Source organism: Mandrillus leucophaeus, unplaced genomic scaffold (assembly GCF_000951045.1).
Source record: "Mandrillus leucophaeus isolate KB7577 unplaced genomic scaffold, Mleu.le_1.0 Scaffold456, whole genome shotgun sequence".
Taxonomy (NCBI): domain Eukaryota; kingdom Metazoa; phylum Chordata; class Mammalia; order Primates; family Cercopithecidae; genus Mandrillus; species Mandrillus leucophaeus.
In genome coordinates, this window is record NW_012104876.1 from 728,321 (window position 1) to 735,578 (window position 7,258).

General features: G+C 44.6%; 1 pseudogene; it reads left to right on the top strand.

The window, feature by feature from the left end:
• Nucleotides 1-1,096: 1,096 nt before the first annotated feature.
• LOC105549763 lies at nucleotides 1,097-2,092 on the top strand (annotated as a pseudogene).
• Nucleotides 2,093-7,258: the final 5,166 nt, after the last annotated feature.

The following is a 7,258-nucleotide window of genomic DNA, read 5'->3' on the forward strand; positions in this document are numbered from 1 at the left end:
CTGTTTATGGGTCATGTTTTCCTGTTTCATGGCATGTTTAGTAAATGTTTCATTGTAGATTGCACTGTGAGTGATATGTTGTAAGGAATCTGGATTATGCTGCATCTTTTGAAAAGTATTGAGTTTTGTTCTGAGAGGCAGTTAATTTTCTTGATCCTTGATCCTAGTGAGGCATAATTTAGGCTTTATTAGGGCAGTCTTAGTCTTTTTTTTTTTTTTTTTTTTTGAGACAGTCTCACTCTGTCACCCAGGCTAGAGTACAGTGGCACGATCTCGGCTCACTGCAAGCTCCGCCTCCCGGGTTCACGCCATTCTCCTGCCTCAGCCTCCCGAGTAGCTGGGACTACAGGCGCCCGCCACCACGCTCGGCTAATTTTATTTGTATTTTTAGTAGAGATGGGGTTTCACCGTGTTAGCCAGGATGGTGTCGATCTCCTGACCTCATGATCCGCCTGCCTCAGCCTCCCAAAGTGCTGGGATTACAGGCGAGAGCCACCGCATCCGGCCTTTTATTTTTATTTTTTCGAGATGGAGTCTTGCTCTTCTCCCAGGCTGGAGTACAGTGCCCTAATCTCAGCTCACTGCAAACTCTGCCACCCGGGTTCAGCGATTCTCTTGCCTCAGCCTCCCAAGTAGCTGGAATGACAGGCGCACGTCACTATGCCCAGCTAATTTTTTTGTATTTTTGATAGAGACAGGTTTTCACCATGTTGGCCAGGCTGGTCTCAAACTCCTGACCTCGTGATCCGCCCAAATTGGCCTCCCCAAGTGCTGGGATTACAGGCATAAGCCACTGCACCTGGCCTTCTCCATTCTTCTTTCAACCCCATAGCAGCTGCTCTTTTCTAGGCCTCAAAGGATCTCATACTACACATGTACAGCCCAGCCCTCAACAAAAGACCCACAGGGGGCACAGGGAGAAGAGATTGGCAAGATGGCACCTGGCGAGAGATTCTCCAGTAGCTGCTGACATCGAGCAGACAAGTGAGGTACTGTCCCCACTACCTCCCTTCTTCCTCCCTCACCCCTGGAGACAGTCTCCTTCCCTTCCTCCCTCCACCTGGGGGAGGGGGGTGGGCATGGTTCCTGGGACATCATGTAGGACCCTAAGGAAGAGAGCCAGGAACAGCACTGAAAATCATCGTGCTAGGGAACAGCACCTCCCGGAAGACCTCCTTAGCTGCAGATTTTGCTCAGAAAACTTTCAGGAACCAGTACAAACTATAGGACTGGATTTATTTTGAAAACGATAACATTGCCAGGAAACTTGAATGCTACTCTCTAGTCTGGGATACAGGAGGCCAGACAATAGGAAGCAAAATGTTGGACAGATGCATCTATGGAGCACAGGAAATCCTCTTGGTATATGATATTACAAGTTATCCAAGCTTTGAGAATTTTTAGAAGATTAATGAAGAAAGTGAGTGAAGAGTCAGAAACTCAGCCACTGGTTGCCTTAGTGGGCAATAAAATTGATTTGGAGCATAATCGAACAGTAAAACCTGAAAAACACTTACGGTTTTGCCAGGAAAACGGTTTTAATAGCCACTTGGTTTCAGCCAAGGCAACAGACTCTGTCTTCCTGTGTTTTCAAAAAGTTGCTGCTGAAATCCTTGGAATCAAATTAAACAAAGCAGAAACAGAATAGTCACAGAGTGTGGTGAAGGCAGATATTGTCAACTACAACCAGGAACCTATGGCAAGAGCTGTTAACCCTTCTAGAAGCTGTGTGTGTGCAGTTGGGTGAGCTCATTTTTCCATTGTGTTGATAGTTCCGGCTGCCCTTCACCTCTGGGTGTGTCTGAGAAATTCTAAGAACTTGTTTTATCAGTGACCATCTCTGTAGTTCAGTTAACACTTTCCTCCAAACTTGCTTCATCCTTAAGTGTTCCTCCTAGCCGTAGACATCTACTTGGATTCAAAAGAATTAAACACTGGGACCACACACATTGCATTCAAACTGGAAGGCTCATTCTCCGGAATTAGACTGTTTCACTGAAAAAGAATGGTGTCTGGCCAGGCACAGTGGCTCATGCCCGTAATCCCAGCACTTTGGGAGACCGAGGTAGGTGGATCGATCACCTGAGGTCAGGAGTTTGAGACCAGCCTGACTAGTATGGTGAAACCCCGTCTCTACTAAAAATACAAAATATTAGCCGAGCATGGTGGTGTACACCTGTAATTCCAACTACTCGGGAGGCTGAGGCAGGAGAATCGCTTAAACCCGGGAGGTGGAGGTTGCAGTGAGCCAAGATCTCACCATTGCACTCCAGCCTGGGCAACAAGCGAAACTCCATCTGGAAAAAAAAAGAAAAAAGAAAAAAGAAAAAACAATGGTGTTGCTTCTCTGTATGTTCTTCCTTTTTTCCCTGATGTAAATGTTTTAAACAAATATGAAAAGTATCCTAGTCTTGATCATCAGCCAGGATCTTGTCACAGTGGTTTCATTCTCTCATGTGAACTCACACATGTCGAAGTACACTTCAGGGTGCAAATATCACACAACTAACATATTTTGCCTATAGATACTTGAGAAGGTATTCTGTTGCTATCAATTGCAAATAAAAATAAAGCTGTCATCTAACTGAACATGCTCAAAATAAGCCTGTAATAGAAATATTTTTTCATTTTTAAAAAGGGGCCTGGCCAGGCGCGGTGGCTCACGTCTGTAATTCCAGCATATTGGGAGGCCGACGCAGATGGATCACCTGAGGTCAGAAGTTCGAGACCAGTCTGGCCAACATGGTGAAACCCCGTCTCTACTAAAAATACAAAAAAATTTAGCAGGGCATGGTGGCAGACGCCTGTAATCCCAGCTACTCAGGAGGCTGAGGCGGAGGTTGCAGTGAGCTGAGATTGAGCCATTGCACTCTAGCCTGGGCAACAAGAGCGAAATTCCGTCTCAAAATAAATAAATGAATAAATAAAAAGGGGCCTAAATTGCCTATTTTGTAGACTGTAGTCATGATGTATTGTGTAATAGGTTAGATGACTTTATGAATTTAGATAAATGTTCAGCTGATGCTCCACCTGGAATTTCTCCTGCAAACTGCGTAAGAATAGTCCAGGAATGAGTTATGACATAGGTTTTGTTTTGGGGGTCTGTTGTGGTGGTGGGTTTTATTTTTTCAGATTTTTTTGTTTTTGAGACAGGGTCTCCGTCACCCAGGCTGGAGTGCAGAACCACAACCACACTCACTGCAGCCTCTAACTCCCAGGCTCAAGCGATCCTCCCACCTCAGCCTCCCAAATAGTTGGAACTACAGGCAGGTACCACCACACCCAGCTAATTTTTAAGTTTTTTGTAGAGATGGGGTCTCGCTATGTTTCAAAGGCTGGTCTCAAACTCTTGGCCTCAAGTGATCCTTCTGCCTCGGCCTCCCAAAGTGCTGGGATTATAGGTGTGAGCTACCACACCTGGGCAGTGATATACTGTTGAATCTTTGCGAATCAGACTGTACCTGATGTTCAGATGTTTTTCTCTCACAAATTTAAATTTCCTTAAAAGACCCATAGGGTGGTGGCTCACGCCTGTAATCTCAATACTTTGGGACGCCGAGGTGGGCAGATCACCTGAGGTCAGGAGTTCAAGACCAGCCGGCTAACATGGCAAAACCTCATCTCTACTTAAAAATACAAAAATTAGCCGGACATGGTGGTGGATGCCTGTAGTCCCAGCTATTCGAAAGGCTGAGGAAGGAGAATCACTTGAATCTGGGAGATGGAGGTTACAGTGAGCCAAGATGGCACCACTGCACTCCAACCTGGACAACAGAGTGAGACTCCGTCTCATAAATAAAAAAAAAATTTTAAAAGACCCGCAGGGAACCCCCACACCAACATCTGGGGGACACTATGTTTTTCCACTTCAAAACCCAAACTGTGATCTTTGCTTCCCTTGTCCAGTGAGTGAGAACAGTGTGCTGTGTTTGAACTTCACCTTCCTATGCTACAATCAGAAAATTGCCCCTAGTCAGAGAATTGAATGAACATGGGGCTCCATGGGGCTCTCCTCATGTGGTTTTCTCAGGGATTGTATTTCTAGAGTACTTATTGTGCAATGTCTCAAAACAGTTGCCTCATTATATGTTGGTTAGTTTTACAGTTGTTTATGGGGAGACAGCAGGTGCTGTATCAATTACTCCACCATTTCCAGAAGTGGAAGTTACTTTGTTTACTTTTCTGTGTGTTACACTTCAATTTTTAAAATCTTTTTCATGCCCATTTTTGTGGTGGAATAAAAACGGTTTTGTTTGTTTTATGAGACAGGGTCTCGCTCTGTCACCCCAGGCTGGAGTACAGTGGTGTGATCATAGTGTACTGCAGGCTTAATGGGCTCAAGCAATCCTCCGGCCTCAGTCTCCTGAGTAGCTAGGACTATAGGCAAGTGCCATCATGCCCAGCTAATTTTATTTTTCATGGGTCTATGTTGCCTAGGCCTCAAGCTATCCTCCCAAAGTGCTGAGATTACAGTTGTGAGCCATCACACCCAGCCAAAATGTTTTTTAAAAGCTAAAGGAGGCCAGGTGCAGTGGCTCAAGCCTGTAATCTCAGTACTTTGGGAGGCTAAGGCGGGCAGATCACGAGGTCAGGAGATCGAGACCATCCTGGCTAACACGGTGAAACCCTGACTCTACTAAAAAAATTAGCTGGGTGTGGTGGTGGACGCCTGTAGTCCCAGCTACTCAGGAGGCTGAGGCAGGAGAATGGCATGAAACTTGGAGGCGGAGCTTGCAGTGAGCTGAGATCGCACCACTGCACTCCAGCCTGGGCTACAGAGGAAGACTCTGTCTCAAAAAAAAAAAAAAAGCTGAAGGAAGATTATTACAACATCACACAGGCTTAGACCCCTCAGGACTGAAGGATTAGTAAACCAAGTAAAATACCAACCATTAACTGAGGTAAAAAATATATACATATATACAAAATGGGTATTTTAGGAAGAATATTATAATTACCAATTATTGCCTTGTGACTAGTTACCTAAGCAAGAGTTATAGTCTCTACCTGAATTTCTCCTTTTACTGCATCATACTGTTGTTTTCTCTTCTCCCAATATTTTATATAGAATGTTTAGGGATACAGTTTAACATTTTCAGTTTATATATTGGAAAAATAAGATTGCAGACATTCTGCACTTGGAGTTGAATGCAACTATTCACAAAACTTAGGGTTGTCCTTGGGGCAGCCATAAAGCAGTACACTTGAAGATGTATGCCAAATAGTTAAAGTATGTTAGGCAGTGGTATTTTTGGAAGAACAAATGAGAAGTGAAGCATATTCATTCAATTAACATACACTTGCTGAACTACTACTATGTTCTAGGCATCATCTCAGGCTTTGGGGATGCAGGAATAAAACAGGCAAAGATCCCTGATCCTATGGAGATTGTAATTCTATCAAGAGAAGACAAAAAGAAACAATGGGTTTTTAAAAATTGGTACGTCGGCCCGGCACAGTGGCTCACACCTGTAATCACAACACTTTGGGAGGCCGAGTCGGGCAGATCATTTGAGGCCAGGCGTTCAAAACCAGCCTGGATAACATGATGAAACCCCGTCTCTACTAAAAACACAAAAATTGGCCGGCCATGGTGGTGGGCACCTATAATCCCAGCTACTCAGGAGGCAGAGGGAAGAGAATCCCTCAAGCCTGGGAGGCGGAGGTTGCAGTGAGCAGAGATCATACCACTGCACTCCAGCCTGGGTGACACAGTGAGACCCTGTCTCCAAAACAAAAAAAAATAAAAGTTAGGGAAGAGGATCAGCAAGAGACTGGAAGTAGTGATCAATAGGGTAGAAGAAAAAGAAAGTGTAGTACCCTAAAATTAGGATACTATCAGGGAAGGAGTCAAATATGGAAGTAAGAGGAAAATTCAGATTGAATCTAACAATGTGCAGGTCACTGGTGACCTTGACAAGAGCAGTTTCACTGAAACTGCTTTGACTGAAATGCGAAGTCTTTTTGCATTGTGAGTGAAAGCTTGACTGAAATGAATTAAAGAGAATGTGGTAAGGGGAATTGTAGGCAGCAGGCATACGTAACTCTTTCAAGACATTTGGCCACAAAGGAGAATAAGGAACTGGGGTAGTATGTGGACAGCATAGTGTAGTGCATAGTTATTGTTGATTTTACTGTCCCATATCCATTCTACCTTCTCATGGTACATCAATTATCTTCGAGCATTAACTTCTCCCCCACTGTATACTTGCTTTGTGGAACCACCACCTGCACTCAAGCTGTAAGTGTTGGTAGAGAAAAATATATAAACATGTTTAACTAGTTTCTCTATAAATTCATGATACAAATCTCAAATGGGACTTAAGACTACCAAATACTTCTCTAGTTTGTTCACTTTCCAATTTTTCAGATGACTGTCTCATTTATTATCTCTCCTCAAACCTCCACTTCTCACTCCTCCTCACTTTCAGCTGATAACTTTGCCTCTAAATAACTAGAAGAAACAAACAATACTAAAAGTTTCCTGGCAGGGTACAGTGGCTCACGCCTGTAATCTCAGCACTTTGGGAGGCTGAGGCGGGCAGATCACGTGAGGTCAGGAGTTCAAGACCAGCCTGGCCAACATGGTGAAACCCTGTCTCTACTAAAAATACAAAAAATTGTGAGGCATGGTGGCAGGCACCTGTAATCCCATCTACTCAGGAGGCTGAGGCAGTAGAATCCCTTGAACCCAAGAGACAGAGATTGCAGTGAGCCGAGATCATGCCACTTCGCTCTAGCCTGGGGAACAGAAGGTGATCCATCTCATAAATAAATAAGTAAATTTCCTTATTTTCCCACAACCCAATCTACTAATCTCTTGCTTGTCCACTCTCATTCTTTGCCTTCCTTCCCTCGTAATGGGGTAGATGAAATACTTCTGCTCTTTTTTTGTTGTTGTTGAGACAGAGTCTCGCTTTGTCGCCAAGGCTGGAGTGCAGTGGCCGGATCTCAGCTCACTGCAAGCTCTGCCTCCCGGGTTTACGCCATTCTCCTGCCTCAGCCTCCTGCATAGCTGGGACTACAGGCGCCCACCACCTCGACTGGCTAGTTTTTTTATTTTTTAGTAGAGACGGGGTTTCGCCATGTTAGCCAGGATGGTCTCGATCTCCTGACCTCGTGATCTGCCCGTCTTGGCCTCCCAAAGTGCTGGGATTACAGGCTTAAGCCATCATGCCCGGCCAATACTTCTGCTCTTCACATCACCCTATAACTTTTTTGGCTTCCATCTTCCCTTATCTGAAGACTTCATTAATAC